Raw genomic sequence first — 19,454 nt, forward strand, 5'->3', positions numbered from 1 at the left:
CCATTTTACATTTCAACCAGCAATCCCTGAGGTCTCCAGTTTCTCCACATCCTCACCAATTCTTGTGATTTTCCGTTAATAGCTATACTAATAGGTGCAAGCTGGGATCACACTGGTTTTGATTTGCAATCCCTAATGACTAGTGATATTAAGATTTTCACGTGCTTTTTGGCTATTTGTTTAGCTCCTTTTGAAACATGATCTATTCAAGTGCTCTGAACATTTTTTTAAATTTAATTTTTTTAGACTGGATGTGTGTGTGTATTTTTTATTATTGTTTATTTTTGTTGACTTTGTCAAATATCGATTGTGGATGTGTGGCTTTATTTCAGGGGCCTCTATTCTGTTCCATTGGTCTATGTGTCTGTTTTTGTATGAGTACCATGCTGTTTTGGTTACTGTAGCCTTGTAATGTAGTTTGAGTTTGGATAATGTGATGCCACTGACTTTATTCTTTTTGTTTAGGATTGCTTTGGCCAATCCATGAGTGTGGAATGCATTTCCATTTATTTGTGTCATCTGTGATTTCTTTCAGCAATGTTTTGTGGTTCTCCTTATAGAGAACTTTCACCTCCTTGGTTGGGTATATTCTTAGGTATTTTGTGTCTATTATAAGTGGAATTGCATTCTTGGTTTGGTTTGCAGCTTGAACATTATTGGTACGTAGAAATCCTACAGATTTTTGTATGCTGATTTTGTATCCTGAGACTTTGCTTAAATTATTTGTTATGTCTAGGAGTCTTTGGCAGAATCCTTAGAGTTTTCTAGGTATAGAATCATATTGTCACTGAAGAGAGATATTTTGACTTCCTTTTTTCCCTATATGTATGCCTTTTAATTCTTTGTCTTGCCTGATTGCTGTGGCTAGGACTTTCTGAACAGACACTTCCAAAAAGATGTACAAGCAGCCAAAACAACAACAACAAAAAATGCTTAATATTACTAGTCATCAGATAAATGCAAATTAAAACCACGACGAGATACCATCTCATGTCAGAATGGCTATTATTAAAAAGTCAAAAAACAGATGTTGGCAAAGATGTGGAGAAAAGGGAACACTTCCACACTGTTGGTGGGAATGTAAATTATTTCTGCACCTGTGGAAAGCAGTTTGGAGATTTTGCAAAGATCTAAAAATAGAAGTCCCTTTCGACCCAGCAATCCCATGACTGGGTATCCTACCAAAGGAAAGTAGATCATTCTACCAAAAAGACACCTGCACTTGTATGTTTATTGCAGCACTATTAACAACAGCAAAGACGTGGAATCAGGCAAGGTGCCCATCAGCAGTGGATTGGGTTTTAAAAATGTACATATACACTTTTGGAATGCTATGCAGCCATAAAAATAAATCATGTCCTTTGCAGCAACATGAAAGCAGCTGGAGGCCATCATCCTAAGCAAATTAACACAGAAATGGAAAACGAAATACCACATGTTCTGACTTATAAGTGGGAGCTATACATTGAGTATACATAGACACAAAGATGGGAACAATATACACTTAAGTGGGGAGGGATGGGGGCAAGGGTTGAAAAACTTATCAAGTACTATGTTCACTGCTTTGGCAACAACATTGTTAGAAGTCCAAACCTCAGCATCACACAATACATCCATGTATCAAACCCCCGTGTGTACCTTCTGTATCTAAAATTTAAAAAAGAGGCATCTGGTCATGTCCTTTGCCCACTTTTAATGTTACTTGCTTTATTCTTGTTCATTTATTTAAGATCCTTATAGATTCTGGATATTAGTCCTTTGTTGGATGCATAATTTGCAAATAATTTCTCCCAGTCTGCAGGTTGCTGCTTATTCTGTTGATTGTTTCTTTTGCTGTGCAGACGCTTTAGTTCGATTAAGTCTCATTTGTCTATTTTTTGTTTTTGTTGCATTTGCCTTTGAGTTCTGAGTCATAAGTTCTTCACCTAGGCCAATGTCCAGAAGAGTTTTCCCTAGATTTTCTTCTAGAATTTTTATAATTTGAGGTCTTACATAAATTTAAGTCTTTGGCGCATCTTGAGGTAATTTTTGTATATAGTGAGAATTAGAGGCCCAATTTCATTCTTCTGCATATGCCTAGTCAGTTTTTCCTGTACCACTATTGAATAGGGTATACTTTCCCCAGTGTTTATTTTTGTTGACTTTATCAAAGATCATTTTTAAAAATGGAATTTTTTTGGTGTTTTGAATTGTAGAAGTTCTTTTATATATTCTGAATGTGAATTCAGTATTAGTTTCATGATTCACAAAGATTTTCTCCTATTGTGTGTGAGTTGTTTTTCACTCTGTTGATCATGTCCATTGATGTACAAAAAAGTTTAATTTTTATAACGTCCGATTTACTATTTCTTCTATTGCCTGTGCTTTTGGTGTCATCCAAGAAATCACTGCCAAATCCAATGTCATTAAGTGCTTCCCCTATGTTTTCTTCTAAGTGTTTTCCAGTGTAAGCTCTTATATTTTGTTCTTCGATCCATATTGAGTTAATTTTTGAATATACTGTAAAATAAGAGTCCAGCTTGTTCTTTTGCATGTGGATATCCAGTTTTCCCAACTCCATTTGTTGAAAAGACTATTTCTCCATTGAATAGTCTTGGCACTCTTGTCAAAAACCATTGACCTTGTATTTGAGAGACTCTATTGTATTCCTTTGGTCCATATATCTGTCTGTATACCAGTACTACACTGTTTTTGATTACTATAGATTTGTGGTAAGTTTTCAAATCAGGATGTGTGAGAACTCCAACTTTATTATGTTTCGAATGAATTTTAGGGGTTATAGTTCTGCGCCAACCATTTGTCTTTCAAGGCTTGAAAGTAGTTGTTTCATATATTCTAGTGTTCTAGTTCTTATGGTGTAAGGACACATTTGGTTCCAGTTACTCCACTATGGCAGAAAGTGGAAATCTAGTAGTTTTTAACTTTATCAAACACATTTTATATATACTTTTTTGGGAGGAGCATCTGTTGAGATAACAGATGATACTTCTCTTTTCTTCTGATAGTATGATGGATTACTGTTTTAATTTTCATCCAAATGTTAACCAATGTTGTATTTCAGGAATAAACCCCACTTTTTCATGATATTATCTTTTTATGTACTATTGAGGTTAATTTGTTGAGATGTGGCTTAGGATTTTACACTTGATTTAACATTTAAGATTAGCCTGTAATATTCTCTTTCCTGTAAGTTCTTTTTTATTTTGGTAACAAGGTTATGTCAGCATCATATGAGTTGGGAAATATTATCTTCCATGAAAGAGTTTGCATACCAAACAGTGCGGTTCCTGGAAGGGCTTCTAAGACCTTTATGCCTTTGAATGCCTGTTCTTGTACCTAGGCTTTCTTATCCTTTTTGCCTTCCTTCTTCTTGCTTATTCTTCACAGCCCAGTTCAGGGAACATTTACTCTGGGAAACATTTCCTGAGTTTTCTGGTCTCAGTGGGTTGTGAATCCCCCTTCTGCCTATTGTGCAGGCAGCTTAATCCTAGCATTTTCCCTAGTGGGAAAACATGTCCCATGTGTATCCAGTGTTTAGCCCAACTGATAAGTGAGAGCATGCAGTATTTGATTTTCAGTTTCTGCATTAATTCTCTTAGGGTAATGGCCTCCAGCTGCATTCATGTTGCTCCAAAGGACAGTCTCATTTTTTATGGCTGTGTAGTATTCGATGGTATATGTGTGCCACATTTTCTTTATGCAATCTACCTTTGACAGAAACTTAGGCTGACTCCATGATTTTGCTATTGTGGATAGCGCAGTGATAAACGTACAAGTGCATATGACCTTTTGATAAAATGATTTCATTTCCTTTAAGTATATACCCAGTAGTGGGATTGCTGGGTCAGATGGTAGTTCTATTTTAGTTCTTTGAGAATTCTCCACACTCTTTTTCTAGAGGGGTTGAACTAGTTCATATTCCCTACCAACAATTTATAAGCATTCTCTTCTCTACAGCCATACCAACATCTATTGTTTTTTTTTACTTTTTAGTAATAGCCATATTACCAGCATGAGATGAGATCTCATTATGGTTTTAATTTGTATTTATCTGATGATTAGTGATGTTGAGCATTTTTTTCATATGTTTGTTGGCTGCTTGTATGTCTTTTGAGAAATCACTGTTAATGTCCTTTGCCTGCTTTTCAATGGTGGTTTTTTTTCTTGTTGATTTATTTAAGTTCCTTATAGATCATAGATATTAGTCCTTTGTCAGATGTGTAGTTTGCAAATATATTCACCCATCTGTAGGCTGTCTGTTTACTGTGTTGACTGTTTCTTTTGCTGTGCTGAAGCTCTTTAGTTGAATTAAGTCTGATTTGTCTATTTTTCTTTTTGTTGCATTTGTGTTTGAGGTCTTGGTCATAAATTCTTTGCTTGGGCCAATCCAGAAGAGTTTTCCCTAGGTTTTCTTCTAGGAATTTTATAGTTTGAGGTCTTACAGTTGAGTCTTTAATCTGATTTGAGTTAATTTTTGTATATGGTGAGCGGTAGAAGTCCAGTTTAATTCTTCTTTATATAGCTAGCCAGTTTTCCCAGCACCATTTATTGAATAGGGAGTACTTTCACCATTGATTGCCTTTGCCATCCTTGTCAAAGATCAGATGGTTGTAGAGGTGTGGCTTTATTTCTAGGTTCTCTGTTAAATTCCATTCATCTCTGCATCTGTTTTTGTAGTGTAGTAGTAAAATTTGAAATTGGGTAATGTGATGCCTCCAGCTTTATTCTTTTTGTTTAGGATTTCTTTGGTTAATCAGGCTCTTTTTTGGTGCCATGTGAAGTTTTCATAATTTTTTGTTAATGCTCTGAAAAATGACATTGGTAATTTCATAGGAATTGTGTTGAATCTGTAGATATCTTTTGGCAGTATGGTCATTTTAGTTGTATTGATTCTTCAAATCCGTGAGCATGGAATGTTTTTCCATTTGTTTGTATCATCTATAATTTCTTTCCAAAGTGTTCTGTAGTTCTCCTTGTAGAGGTCTTTCGCTTTCTTGGTTAAACATATTCCTACCTATTTTTTTTGTGTGTGTGGCTATTTCTAGATGGAATTGAGTTCTTGATTTGGTTCTCAGCTTGAACGTTATTGGTGCGCAGACATTCTACTGATTTTTGTACATTGATTTTTGTATCCTGAAACTACTAAATTTGTTTATCAGGTCTAGGAGTCTTTTGGATGAATCTTTAAAGTTTTCTAGGTACAGGAGTATGTCAGCAGTGAATAGAGATTTAATTAGACTCCTTTTTTTTTCCTATTTTGATGTCTATTGTTTCTTTCTCTTGTCTGATTGCTCCAGCTAGGAGTTTCAGTACTATGTTGTATAGGAGTGGGGAGAATGGATGTATTAGTCAATTCTCATGCTGCTTATAAAGACATACTCGAGACTGGGTAATTTATAAATGAAAGAGGCTTAATTGACTCACAGTTCAGCATGGATAGGGAGGCCTCAGGAAACTTACAATCATGGCAGAAGGGGAAGCAAACACATTCTTCTTCACATGATGGCAGGAAGGAGAAGTGCAGAGTGAAGGTGGGGGGAAAGCCCCTTATGAAACCATCAGATCTTGTGAGAACTGATTCCCTATCCCGAGAACAGCATGGAGGTAACCACCCCCTTGATTCAATTACCTCCTACCGGGTCGTTTCCACAACACATGGGGATTATGGGAACTACAGTTCAAGTTGAGATTTGGGTGGGGACACAGCAAAAGCATGTCAGTGGACATCCTTGTCTTGTTATTGTTCTTAAGGGGAATTCATTCATATTTGCCCATTCGATATGATGTTGGCTGTGGCTTTGTCATTAATGGCTTTTATTATTTTGAGGTATGTTCCTTCGATATCTAGTTTGTTGAAGGTTTTTATGAAGGGATGCTGGATGCTATTGAATGCTTTTTCTGTGTCTGCTGAGATGATCATATGGGTTTTGTTTTTAATTCTGTTTGTGTGGTGAATAATATTGATTTGTGTATATTGAATGATCCTTGTTTCCCAGGAATAAAACCCACGTGATCATGATGAATTATCTGGTTGATATGATGTTGAATTAAGTTTGCTAGTATGTTGTTGAGGATTTTTGCATCTATGTTCAGAAAATATATTGACCAGTGGTTTTTTTTATGTGTGTGTCCTTGCTAGATTTTGATATCAGGATGATGCTAGTTTTGTAGAATGAATCAAAGAGGAATTGTCCTTGATTTCCTGGAACAGTTTCAGTAAGATTGGTGCCAGCTCTTTGAACGTTTGGTAGAATTTGGCTGTGAATCTGTCTTGTCCAGGGCTTTTTTTGGTTGGTAGATTTTTTTATTAACTGATTCAGTTACATAACTCGTTATTGGTCTGTTCAAGATTTCAATTTCTTTCTGGCTCAATCTTTGGAGGTTGTGTTTTTCCAGGAATATATCCATTTCTCCTAGATTTCCTAGTTTGTGTGCATAGAGATGTTCCTAGCAGTCTCTGGTGATTTTTATCTTTCTGTGGTATCAGTTGTAATGTCACCTTTATCATTTTTTATTGTGGTTATTTGAATGTTCATTTTTTTCTTGAGTAATCTCACTACTACTCTATCAATTTTGTTTACCCGTTCGATGAAACAACTTTTCATTTCATTGATGCTTTGTTTTTGTTATTTTGGTCTCGGTTTCATTTAGTTCTCTAATATTCTTTTTTTCTGATAGCTTTGGATTTGGTTTGTTTTCCTAAGTCCTTTAGATATGACCTTAGGTTGTTAATTTGAGATCTTTTCACATAGGCATTTAGCACTATAAACTTCCATTTAAACACTGCTTTTGCTTTACTCAAGAGGTGTGGATGTGTTGTCCAAGAAGATGTTTGGTATGATTTCAGTTTTTTTGCATTAATTGAGACTTGCTTTATGACCAAACTTGTGGTCAAATTTAGAGAATGTTGCATGTACAGATGATTAAGGAAATGGCTATTTGCAGTTCTTGGGTGGAATATTCTGTAGATGTCTATTAGGTACTTTTGGTCAAGAGTCCAATTTAAGTCCAGAGTGTTTTTTTGTTAATTTTCTGCCTCAGTGATCTGTCTAGTGCTGTCAGTGGGGTAGTGAAGTCCCCCACTATTATTGTTTCACTGTATATCTTTGAAGTCTAGTAGTATTTGTTTTATAAATATGGGTACTTTGACGTTGGGTGCAGGTATAGTTAGGATACTTAAGTCTTCTTATTGATTGAATTGAATGTTTTATTATTAAATAAGGCCATGTTTTTCATTTTCTTTTTTTAACTTTGTTCATTTAAAGTCTGTTTTATGTGCTACCAGAATAACAACTCATACTCTTTTTTGTTTGTTTGTTTTCTATTTGCATGATAGATGTTTCTCTGTTTCTTTACTTTTAGCCTGGGAATGCCATTACATGTGAGATAGATCTATTGAAGGCAGCAGAATATTGTTTTTTAAATCCAGTTTGCCACTCTGTGTCTTTTGAGTGGAGCATTTAGACCATTTACATGCAAGACTAATATTGATACGTGAGGTTTCATTCCTGTCATAGCTTTCTTAGCTAGTTGTTTTATAGTCTCAATTGTGTAATTGTTTTGTAGCATCTGTGCATTTTATACTTATGTGTTCTTTTATGGTAGCAGTATCACTCTTTCATTTCCATCTTTAGAACTCCTGTGAATATTTCTTATAGGGCTTGTCTGGTGGAGACAAATTCCCTTAACATTTGCTTGTCTAATAAACGGTTTATTTCTCCTTTGTTTACGAAGCTTAGTTTGGCAGGATATGAACTTACTGGCTGCCATATTTTTTTTTCTTTAAGAAGGCAAAAACTGACTTCAGTCTCTTCTGGCTTGTAAGGTTTCTGCTGGGAAGTTTGCTGTTAGCCTGATGGGACTTCCTTTATAGGTAATTTGGGGCTTTTCTCTAGCTACCTTTGAGGGGTTTTTTTTTGTATTAACCTTGGGGATGGTTGTCTTGTATAGTATCTGTCAGGTGTACTCTCAGTTTCTTATATCTGGTTCTTGACCTCTCTAGCAAGATTAGGGAAATTTTCCTGAATTATTTCCTCAAATATGTTTTCCAATTTGCTTGCTTCCCCCCCCCCCCAAAGGCTTTGTTCTTTTTGTTACTTTTATCTGGGTTAATTTGAAGGACGAGCCTTCAGGTTCTGAAATTCTTTCTTCTGCTTTGTCTAATCTATTATTAAAACTTCCAACTGTATTTTGAAATTCCTTTAGCAAAATTTTCTATTTCAGAAGTTCTATTTGTTTTTTTCTTAATATAACTATCTTGTCTTTCATATCCTGAATTATTTTTCTGGTGTCTTTGTATTGGATTTCAACTTTCTCTTGGATCTCATTGAATTTCATTGAAATCCATATTTTGAATACTTTATCATTTCAAACTTTTCAGTTTGGTTAGTATTCATTGCTAGAGAGTTGGTGCAATCCTTTGGAGGTGTCAGGACATCCTCACTTTTTATACTGCCAGAGTTCTTGCTGATTCCTTCTCATCTGAGGAGCTGCTGCTTCTCATTTTTTAGTTTGCTATCATTTGCATGGAATCTTTTAATTTTTTAACCCTTTTTTCCCTTGACGGTGCTGTATGTTGTGTATGATCTTTTGGTTTCATTTATTGGTGCTTTCAGGGGGCCAAGGCTCTATATGGGTACCTTGGTTGTGGATGGCCTCTGTGTGGTGACTTTCTTAATGCTGATTGTTGTAGCGATGTATTGAACATATGAGTGGTCACACTATTTCCTGTGGGGTTGAGAGTGCAGGTGCACAGGTCTCAGGAAACTTATCTCATAGACTAGCACTAAGCCCTTCTGGTAGCAGGTTTTTTATTTGGTGGTGCAGTTCAGGCTGTAGTCCAGTAGATGGAGATGACACTTAAGAGTAAGAGACAGCTCATGGCTCAGGCTGATGTCAAGTGGTAGCACCTGTGTTGACAGGAGGCGTGAGAGGGGTTAGGGGGCCAGTGGGGAACAGGAAGCAGTCTTGTTGGGGCCCGCTGAGATCTTGGAGGAAAGGTTGGGGAGGTGCACCAGGTCCTTATCCTGAGTCAGCAGGAATGCCATCTGCTTCCCTATCTTGCCCCTGTTGCAGAGCTCATGACCTTAGTTCATAAATACTTTTGGTTCCTGGTTGCAGAGGAGCTGTGGGTCACCGAAACATCTTCTTGAAGGCTTGGAACAGAGCCTTTTCTGCCAGTTCAGGGCAGGCAACTCTAGTGATTTCTCTGTTCTCTGTTGCTGGGATGCTGCCATTCTGTGTAGGGAGGGCGAGTTAGGCCCCGCCATTCGAGTAAACCCCATGCAGCATGGGCTTAACTTTCAGTAGGGATGGAGCTGCAGTGAAAAGCTTAAAAAATGCTTTCACTGAATACATTCCCTAGCCCCCAGTGGGAAGAACCACGGCTGTGTCTGCAATAGTGTATGGCATTGGATGGGTGGAAGATGTCCCTCTCTCCATGTTAATTCCCTGCTGCTGGCACTGCCTCCTTCAGCAATCAGTGCTGCATCCACATTCCCTTTGTCCTAAGGGGACTTTGGCAGGCTGCACTCCCTTGTTGGTAGCCCATGCTGGGGGTTAGATCTCCAGGGGTCTCACAACTTCCTGGGGCCCATCAGTCTCCTGTGCTTGCCACAGCCAGAGTGGGTTGTAAGATATTTGTGAGGGTTCTGGTGGTGTGATGACTCAAGGGCAGAGAAACCCTGGGCAGGGCAGAGGTCCACTAGGTGTCCACACCAGTATTGCACCTGTCATCTCAGTTTGGGTCAGGGGAGTACATGAATTCCTGCAGGAGCTAGTCAGCTGGTTCTCTATCCCTGGGCAATTCCCAAGTAACCACCAATAGCTTTGCCCTAGGTCATGAAGACAGAGTGGTTCCCAACAGTTTGGTGGTCAGCAGATCATCAGAGGGGTGAAGGGAGCAGAGTAAGCACCTCCTTTTTTTTTTTTTTTTTTAGATGGAGTTTTGCTGTTGTTGCCCAGGCTGGATTGCGATGGCATGATCTTGGCTCACTGCAACCTCCACCTCCTGGGTTTGAGCGATTCTTCTGCCTCAGTGTCTGAGTAGTTGGGATTATAGGCGCCTGCCACCACACCTGGCTAATTGTTTTGTATTTTTAGTAGAGATGGGGTTTCACCATGTTGGCCAGGCTGGTCTTGAACTCCTGTCCTCAAGAGATCCTCCCACCTTCTCCCCAAAGTGCTGTGATTACAAGCGTGAGCCACTGCACCCGGCCTCCCACCTCCTTTTTCTGCAGGGCTCCAAGTTTCTCTGGGGTTGATCTCTGCCAGATTCTTCCTCTTTGTCTTTTGTTTTGGGAATTTAATTGACTTACATGTAAAGTAATTATTGATGGGTAAGGCTTACTATTGCTATTTCATTAATTTTTTTCTGGCTGTTCTATAGTTCTTTATTTCTTCTCTTACCCTTTTGTCTTCTTTGGTGACTTGATTTCTGTAGTGTTATGCTTTGATTTTTTTCTATTTCTCTTTTGTGTATCTCCTATAAGTTTTTTCCTTTCTGGTTACCATGGGACTCACATAAACATATTTCTAATAGTCTATTTTAAGCTGATAACAACCTAACTATGCTTGCATACAAAACTACCCATTTACTCTGCCCTAATTATTTGTTATCATTGTCACAATTTACATCTTTTTAAATTGTGTATCCATTAACTGTTGTAGTTCTTAGTACTTTTGACTTTTAACGTTTATATTAGAGATAAAAGTGACTTACATACTTTACAATATTAGAAGATTCTGTATTTACTTATATATTTACCCTAACCAGTGAGTTTTATACTCCTGTGGTCTTTCATGTTGTTATTTAGTGTCTTTTTGTTTCAACTTGAATAACTTCGTGTAACGTTTTTCATAAGATTTATTCTGTTTGGGTTTCATGAATCTGCATGTTCATTTCCATGCCCAGATTTGGGAATTATTGAGTCATTATTTTTTTAATTAGGGTTTTTACCACTTTCTCTTTCTCTTCTCCTCTGGGCCTTCCATAATGTATATATTGGTTTGCTGGAGTACCATGATTCCCTTAAGATTTCTTCATTTCTCTTCATTATTTTTTCATTTTGCTGTTCTGGCTGTGTAATTTCAAATTGCCCATCCTCGAGTTTTCAAATTCTGTCTTCTGCTTGATAAAAGTTTGCTGTTGAACCTCTCTTGTGATTTTTCAAATCTAGCTATTCTTTAATAAAATCCAATTTTCTAGTATTTTTAAAATTTAAATTATATTTATTTTATTTTAAAACCTAGGGGTGATGAACTTCCTCAGCTTTTGTTTGGGAACTTTCTCTCTTTCCTTCATTTCTGAAGGGCAGCTTTGCTGGGTATAGCCTTTTTGGTTAGTAGTCTTTTTATCTTTCAGCACTTTAAATATATAGTGATCCCCCAGTACCTGTGGGATTATTGATTCCAGGAAACTCCACAGATAATATAATCCACAAATTCTAAAGTCTGTTGTATAAAATAATGTATTTGCATATAGACCATGTACATCTTCCTGTATACTTTACATCAGCTGTAGATTACTCATAATACCCAATAAAATATCTAAAAAATTTTAGAACAGAAATATTTGTTCTAACTATATCACACTTTTTATTTAAATTTTTAATTGTTAGATTGTTTTTTGTTTTGCTCTGCAGTTGCTTGAATCTCCAGATGCAGAACATGTGGCTATGAAGGGCTGACTATATATCATCTCACTCTCTTGGCCTGCATTGTTTCTGATGAGAAATCTGCCAGTAGTCTTATGGAGTTCCTTTGCCTATAATGAGTCACTTTTCTCTTGCTGGTTTGAAAATTCTCTAGTTGTCTTTGATTTTTGACATTTTGACTATAATGTCTTGTTCTAGACCTTTTTGGATTTATTCTGTTTGGGTTTCATGAATCTGCATGTTCATTTCCATGCCCAGATTTGGGAATTATTGAGTCATTATTTTTTTAATTAGGGTTTTTACCACTTTCTCTTTCTCTTCTCCTCTGGGCCTTCCATAATGTATATATTGGTTTGCTGGAGTACCATGATTCCCTTAAGATTTCTTCATTTCTCTTCATTATTTTTTCATTTTGCTGTTCTGGCTGTGTAATTTCAAATTGCCCATCCTCGAGTTTTCAAATTCTGTCTTCTGCTTGATAAAAGTTTGCTGTTGAACCTCTCTTGTGATTTTTCAAATCTAGCTATTCTTTAATAAAATCCAATTTTCTAGTATTTTTAAAATTTAAATTATATTTATTTTATTTTATGTTATTTTTGAGATGAGGTCTTGCTGTGTTTGTTGCCCAGAGCTAGAGTGCAGTGGTGTGATCATAGCTCATTGCAGGTTCAAACTCCGGGGCTCAAGCAGTCCTCCTGCCTTGGTCTTCTGAGTAGCTGGGACTATAGGCATACACTATCATGCCTGTCTATCAAAAAAAATTTTTTTAGACAAGGGTTCTTGCTGTATTACCCAGGCTGGTCTTAAAATCCTGGCTTCACGCAGTCTTCCCACTTCAGCCTGTTGAGTAGCTGGGATTACAGGTGTGAGCCACTGTGCCTGGCTGAAAAAAAAAATTACGTCTTTCTCTTTGTTAATATTCTCAGTTTGTCCATGTTTTATTTTTTGATTTAGTTTAGTTGTCTATCAACATTCTCTTTTATCTCACTGACCTTCTTTAGGATGATTAATCTGAATTATTTTCAAGTACTTCATAAATTCCCATTTATTTTGGGTCAGTTAGTAGAGATATATTTTCTTGCTTTTTTTCAATGTTTTCTTGATTCTTCATGTTTCTTATATGATTGTATTCATGCCTGCACATTTGATGAAACAACACTTTTTCCCTGTGTTGCAGAGCAGTGTAAGCTGTAGAGAGGCCCCCTCCCTTCTTCTCTTGTTCCTGGCTGGTCGAGTCATCTAGCTGTCCCAGGAATCTAGATTCTACTGTTTTTAATGCTAAGTATGAGACAAGATAGAAATCAGGCCCTTGGAAATGCACTGAAAGTTTGGGGACAAGGCTCAGTTTGCTTTTCTCACTCCCTCCTGAAGATAAAGCCTTAGTTCTCTGACTTTTACCCATCTTGCTGAGCAGTGCTAGTGTAAAAGGATACCTGCCCCCTCTCTTTTGCTCCTAGTTGTCTCAGGCTCACAGGCTGTACTAGTCTTTCAGTGCTTCAAATGTGAGATGACAGAAATTGGCCCTTGGGGAGTACACTGAAATGGCAGTAGGCCAGGCAGCTGGCACACTCTTCATTGTGTCCACTCATGGGAGAAGTCATGGGCTGAGGTGATCCTCTGGCTCTAAACTAAGCCAGTTTGGGGGAGGGACTGATGTGGGAAAATTAAGTTTGCTTTTTGGATTAGGCCCTTCTTGCATTGCTATAAAGAAATACCTGAAATTAGGTAATTGATAAAGAAAAGTGGATTAATTGGCTCATGGTTCTGCAGGCTATACTAGAAGCTGCTGGCATCTACTTGGCTTCTAGGGAGGCCTCAGGGAGTTTTACTAATGGTGAAGTTAAAGTGGGAGCTTGCATGTCACATGACAAAAGCAGGAGCAAGAAATGGAGTGGAGGGTGGTAGGTGCCACACTTTACAGCAGCCAGTTCTTGGGGGAATACACTCACTGTTACAAGGACACCACAAAGCCATAAGACATCCAGTCCTGTGACTCAAACACCTCCTAACAGGCTCCACCCCCAACACTGGGGATTACATTTTAACATGAATTGCAGGCAGGGACAAATGTCCAAACTATATCACTCTTCTTCCTATGTTGGTTGCAAGTTTTCTCTGATTTGTTCTTGTGTAGAGTAACACAATTTTTTAACTGGATTACAAGTTTCTCACAAAGGTATTTCAGTCCAAATATTATTTTTGTGTTTCTGAGGGTAAACCAACACCAGAGTTCCGGCTCTGCCATCTTGATGTCATCTCCACACATCTACTTTTTTTCTCCCAGAATGTCTGTCTCCCCTGCCTGCAATATAGCAAACTTCTTCCTTTGGGGAATTGTTCATTTCTGTTTACTCCAATCGTGGGTTGTAATGAGGGCTGCTAATTACCTGTCACTCTCCTTCTGGCTTCAGGGAAGGGTGTGTGACTTAGACCTGGCCAAACGGGTCATCTCATTTGGTCCAGTTATGGTTATGTGACTCAAGCAGTGACAATGTGTTCATTTCTGGATTTCTAAATGGTAATTGTGAGAATTCTTCTCAGATTGCTAGGGAATATGAATCCAAAGCTGATTGAAAGTTGTCAAGTTTAATTAATGAATATCCGACTGTAGGGAGTATGGTTGGGCAGACATTGAAATAGATGTAATTTAGAGAAATGACAAGCTACCAACATTGAAAATTCTTAATCAGAAACGTATTTCTCCATTTATTCAGAAGTTGTATTAGTTTGTTCTCACATTGCTATAAAGAACTACCTGAGACTGGGTAATTTATAAAGAAAGGAGGTTTAATTGACTCACAGTTCCACAGGCTTAACAGGAAGCATGACTAGGAGGCCTCAAGAAACTTATAATCATGGCAGAAGGCAAAGGGGAAGCAAGCACTTTCTTCACTTGGTGGCAGGAGACAGAAAACAAAGGGGGAAGTGCCACACACTGTTAAACCATTGATCTTGTGAGAACTCACTATCATGAGAACAGCAAGGGAGGAATCCACCCTATGATCCAGTCACCTCCGACCAAGCCCCTCCTCCAACATGAGATTTGGATGGGGACACAAATCCAAACCATATTATTTCACCCCTGGCCTCTCCCAAATCTCATGTCATTCTCACATTGTAAAAATACAATTATTCCTTCTTAAAAGTCTCCCAGCCTTAACTCATTTCAGCATTAACTCAAAAGTCCACAGTCCAAAGTCTCATCTGAGACAAGGTAAATTCTTTCCATTTATAAGCCTGTAAAATTAGAAACAAGTTAGTTACTTCCAAGATACAATGGAGATACATGCTCCCATTCAAAATGGGAGAAATTGGCCAACACAAAGTGGCTACAGGCCCCATGCAAGTCTGAAACCCAACAGGGCAGTCATTAGATCTTAAAACTCCAAAATAATCTCTTTTGACATGTCTCACATTCAGGGCATGCTGATGCAAGGGATGGGCTCCCAAGGCCTTGGGCAGGTCTTCCCTATGGCTCTGCAGGGTACGGCCCTCCTCCCAGCTGCTTTTGTGGGCTGGCATTGGGTGCCTGTGGCTTCTCCATGTGCACAATTCAAGCTGTCCATGGATCTGCCATTCTGGGGTCTGGAGGATGGTGGCCCTCTTCTCACAGTTCCACTAGGCAGTGCCCCAGTGGGGACTCTGTATAGGGGTTCCAATCCCACATTTCCCCTTTGCATTGTCCTAGTAGAGCTTCTCCATGAGGGCTCTGCCCCTGCTGCAGACTTCTGCCTGGACATCCAGGCATTTCCATACATCCTCTGAAATCTAGGCAGAGGTTTTCAACCTCAACTCTTGCCTTCTGCATCCTGCAGGCCCAACACTATGTGGAAGCCACCAAAGCTTGGGGCTTGCACTCTGAAGCCATGGCCCGAGCTGTACCTTGGCCCCTTTTAGCCATGGCTAGAGCTGGAATGGCTGGGATGCAGGATGCCGTGTCCCAAGGCTGCACAGAGCAGTTGGGCCCTGGGCCTTGCCCACAAAACAATTTTTCTCTTCTAGGCCTCCAGACCTGTGATGGGAGTGACTGCCAGGGAGGTCTCTGAAATGTCCCACAGACATTTTCCCCATTGTCTTGGCTATTAACATTCAGCTCCTCTTTACTTATGCAAATTTCTGCCACAGGCTTGAATTTCTCCCCAGGAAATGTTTTTATTTTCTACTGTATGGTCAGGCTACAAATTTTCTAAACGTTTATGCTGTGCTTCTCTTTCAAATATAAGTTCCAATTTCAGACCATCTCTTTCTTCATGAATATGTGCATACACTTTTAGAAACAGCCAGGTCAAATCTTGAATGCGTTGCTGCTTAGAAATTTATTACACCAGATACCCCAAATCATCTCTCTCAAGTTCAAAGTTACATAGATCTCTAGGGCAGGGGCAAAATACCACCAGTATCTATGCTAAAGCATAGCAAGAGTGACCTTTACTCTAGTTCCCAATAAATTCCTCATCTCCATCTGAGACCACCTCAGCCTGGTGATTGTTCATATCACTATAGGCATTTAAATTTTGGTAAAAACCATTCAATAAGTTTCTAGGAAGTTCCAAACTTTCCCATATCTTCCTGTCTTCTTCTGAGCCCTCCAAACTGTTCCAGCCTCTGAATGTTACCTAGTTCTAAAGTCACTTCCACATTCTCAGGTATCTTTATAGCAGAGCCCCACTCCTGGTACCAATTTTCTGTATTAGTCCATTCTCACCCTGCTATAAAGAACTACCTGAGACTGGGTAATTTATAAAGAAAAGAGGTTTAACTGACTCACAGTTCTGCAGGCTTAACAAGAAGCATGACTGGGAGGCCTCAGGAAACTTACAATTGTGGTGGAAGGTGAAGGGGAAGCAAGCGCTTTCTTTACATGGTGGTAGGAGAGAGAGAGTGAAGGGGAAAGTGCCACACACACTTAAACCATCAGATCTCCTGAGAATCACTGTCATGAGAACAGCAAGAGGGAAATCCACTCCATGATCCAATCATCTCCCACCAGGTCCTTCCTCCAATTCAACATGAGATTTGGGTGAGGACACAAATCTAAACCATATAAGAAGTTTTCTGATTTTTGGAAAAATTTTATAATTTTTTTATGCATGAGTCACATTTCTTTTCAGGTTTACTCATAGGTATTTTATAATTTTAGTTGATACTGTAAATAAGATCTTCCTCCCCACCCCCATTACATTTTCTAAGTGGTTTTTGGTATGTTACCGGAAAGCTGCTGGTTTTGGATTGTTTATTAGCATCTTTATTCAGCCATGTGCCTGGACCATTATAAAATCTTTTTTGATTGAGCCTTTTTTGTATTATAGGTAGACTATCAGAAAGTTCATAGTGATAGTTGAATGTTTTTATTTCTATTTCCTTTCTTTTTGTTTTAGTAATACATTTTAAGATTGCTGTTAAAATATTGACAAACAGTTATTCCAGGCAACATCTTTACCTCATTCATGAATGTCTTTTAATACCCAGATTATTTTCTATGAATATTTTTTATTCACAGCCGGCTAATAAATTTTATATTGGATGAGTACTGAGTTGGATGAACACATATTTTGAGAATGCTTTAGATTTTCCTAAATTTTCTCCCCTTTATTCTTAATGTAGTGAATTAGGTTAATGGGTGACACAATAACATAATAATTATTATTAACACAAGATAAATAATAGAATAACCTCCCTATCTTGGTCATAGGCTAGTCATTTAAATACATTCCTTTATTCAAATGGATTTACTTTATGGATCATCCCTCCCTTGCTTTCTTCTTTCCTTTCTTTATCTTTACCTCTCTCCAGGTTTCCTTCTCTCCATCTACACAGGTCAAAGGAGCAGCAAGAATAAAGACCCTGAGGTGGGTGTATGCCTTGGTCTGTTAGTGTATCAGCAAGGAGACCAGCTGAAATGAACAAAGGGAAGAATAAATAGGAGATGAATTAGGTAAAAAAGGAGAGAGCGATAGTGATGGCAGGAGGTATATTGGGTACAACCTTGTAAAGCCTTGTACAGACTTTTACTATGAATAAGATGGGAAACCACTGGAGCATTCTGAGCAAAGTAATTATGTGATATGACTTATATTAAAACAATTTCCCTGATATATGAGAATTGAGTGTCGAGTATAAGAATGGATGCAGGAGACATGTTAGGAGGCTAAGGCAATAATCAAGGTGGGAGACAATGGTGAATTTGACCAGGGTGATAATGGTGGGGATGGTGAGAAGTGATCAGATTTTAAAGGTCAAAACAATAGGATTTGCTGACAGATCGGTTGTGGGGTATGATGGAAAAAAAAAGGAATTAAGGATGACTCTAAGTTTTTGTTTTTCTAGGCAACTTGAAGGATAGAATTGGGATTAACTGAGATGAGGAAGGCTGTGTGTTCAGCAGTTTTAGGAGGAGGTGGTGGAAGGAGGGAGCTAAAGAATTCAGTTTGAACATACTTATTTTCAGATGCCAATTAGACATTTCAAGTGGTGATGCCATGTAGGCAGTTAGAAGCATGAATTTAGGTTTTACAGAAGTCCCAGGCTGGATATACACATTTTGTCATCATAGAATATATATGGTCTTTAATACCATGAGATGAATGAGATCATCAATAGAGTGAGTATAGGGAGAGTTAAAAAGATGTCCAAGGACTGAGCACTGGAAGGAACTCTAACAACACTTAGTGTTGGGGAAGATAGGGAAGATATAAAATAATAGCAATTGAATATGAGAAGTAGCAGCTACTGAAGTGATCCCATGGAAACCAAATGAAAGAAATTCAAAGAGGAGGAAGTCATCAGCTCTGTCAAATGCTGATGATAGTTTTTTTGTTTGTTTGTTTGGCAAATGTTTTTCCTTTTGCCTGAAATTTGTGTATTCTGCCTCCCCAATTTATTTATATATTTTATTTATTTTTACTTCATTTTCATGTCTCCCCTCCAATAACTTGTACTTCCAAGAACACTGTGCACACCCATGTTATAGCATTTACTCCACTCCACTGTAGTTCTGTACTTTCTTATCTGTTTCTCCCAGCTGGACAATGAGCAACTCTGAGGGCAGGAGAGTCTCTACAACTCTGAACACTGTACTTGGCACTACACACACACACACATTCATACATGACACACAGATATATATGTTTGAAAAGTAATTCACCAGCATCATTATCCAGACATCTAATTGGCAGTTAAAGACAGCTAGAATCTCTAAGGTTCCTTTCTTAGTAGCCAGGGTAGTAAATATCAAGTCTGATCTATTTATGTTTTCTTACCAGATTGCTTTTTGAAACTACTTCACTGGGCTTTCTACAAAATCCTTGTATTTGACTATAAGACTTTCTATATCTCTTTATAATTTTTGTTCCTTTCTAATTTTTGTCCCTTTATGGGATAAATTTATTATCCTTATTCTTTGCTATGATTGCTTCTACCATTTCTCCTTCAGATTTTACAAAGGGAGTCTGTACAATATTCTGTCTCTGTGATTGTGCCACATACTTGTTACCTTATATCTGGTTAAAGGGTGTATCCACAGAGCTAATAAGATAAAAATAATGGAACACATTCCAGGATTTCCTACAGAGTGCAATCCTACCCTAAATGGAAAGAAATGAGTACTTTTTTAAGGACAACATGTTTAATTTAAAAAATTCAGTGCCTGTTTGTCTTTCAATTAAATATAAGGAACCAAGAAAATCTGCCTTTGATCATATCTTTTTAATCAAGGGTGTCCAATCTTTTGGCTTCCCTGGGTCACACTAGAAGAAAAATTGTCTTGGGCCACACATAAAATATACTAACAATAGCTGATGA

This window comes from Macaca thibetana, chromosome 7, assembly GCF_024542745.1.
Source record: "Macaca thibetana thibetana isolate TM-01 chromosome 7, ASM2454274v1, whole genome shotgun sequence".
In the NCBI taxonomy this organism is placed as follows: Eukaryota; Metazoa; Chordata; class Mammalia; order Primates; family Cercopithecidae; genus Macaca; species Macaca thibetana.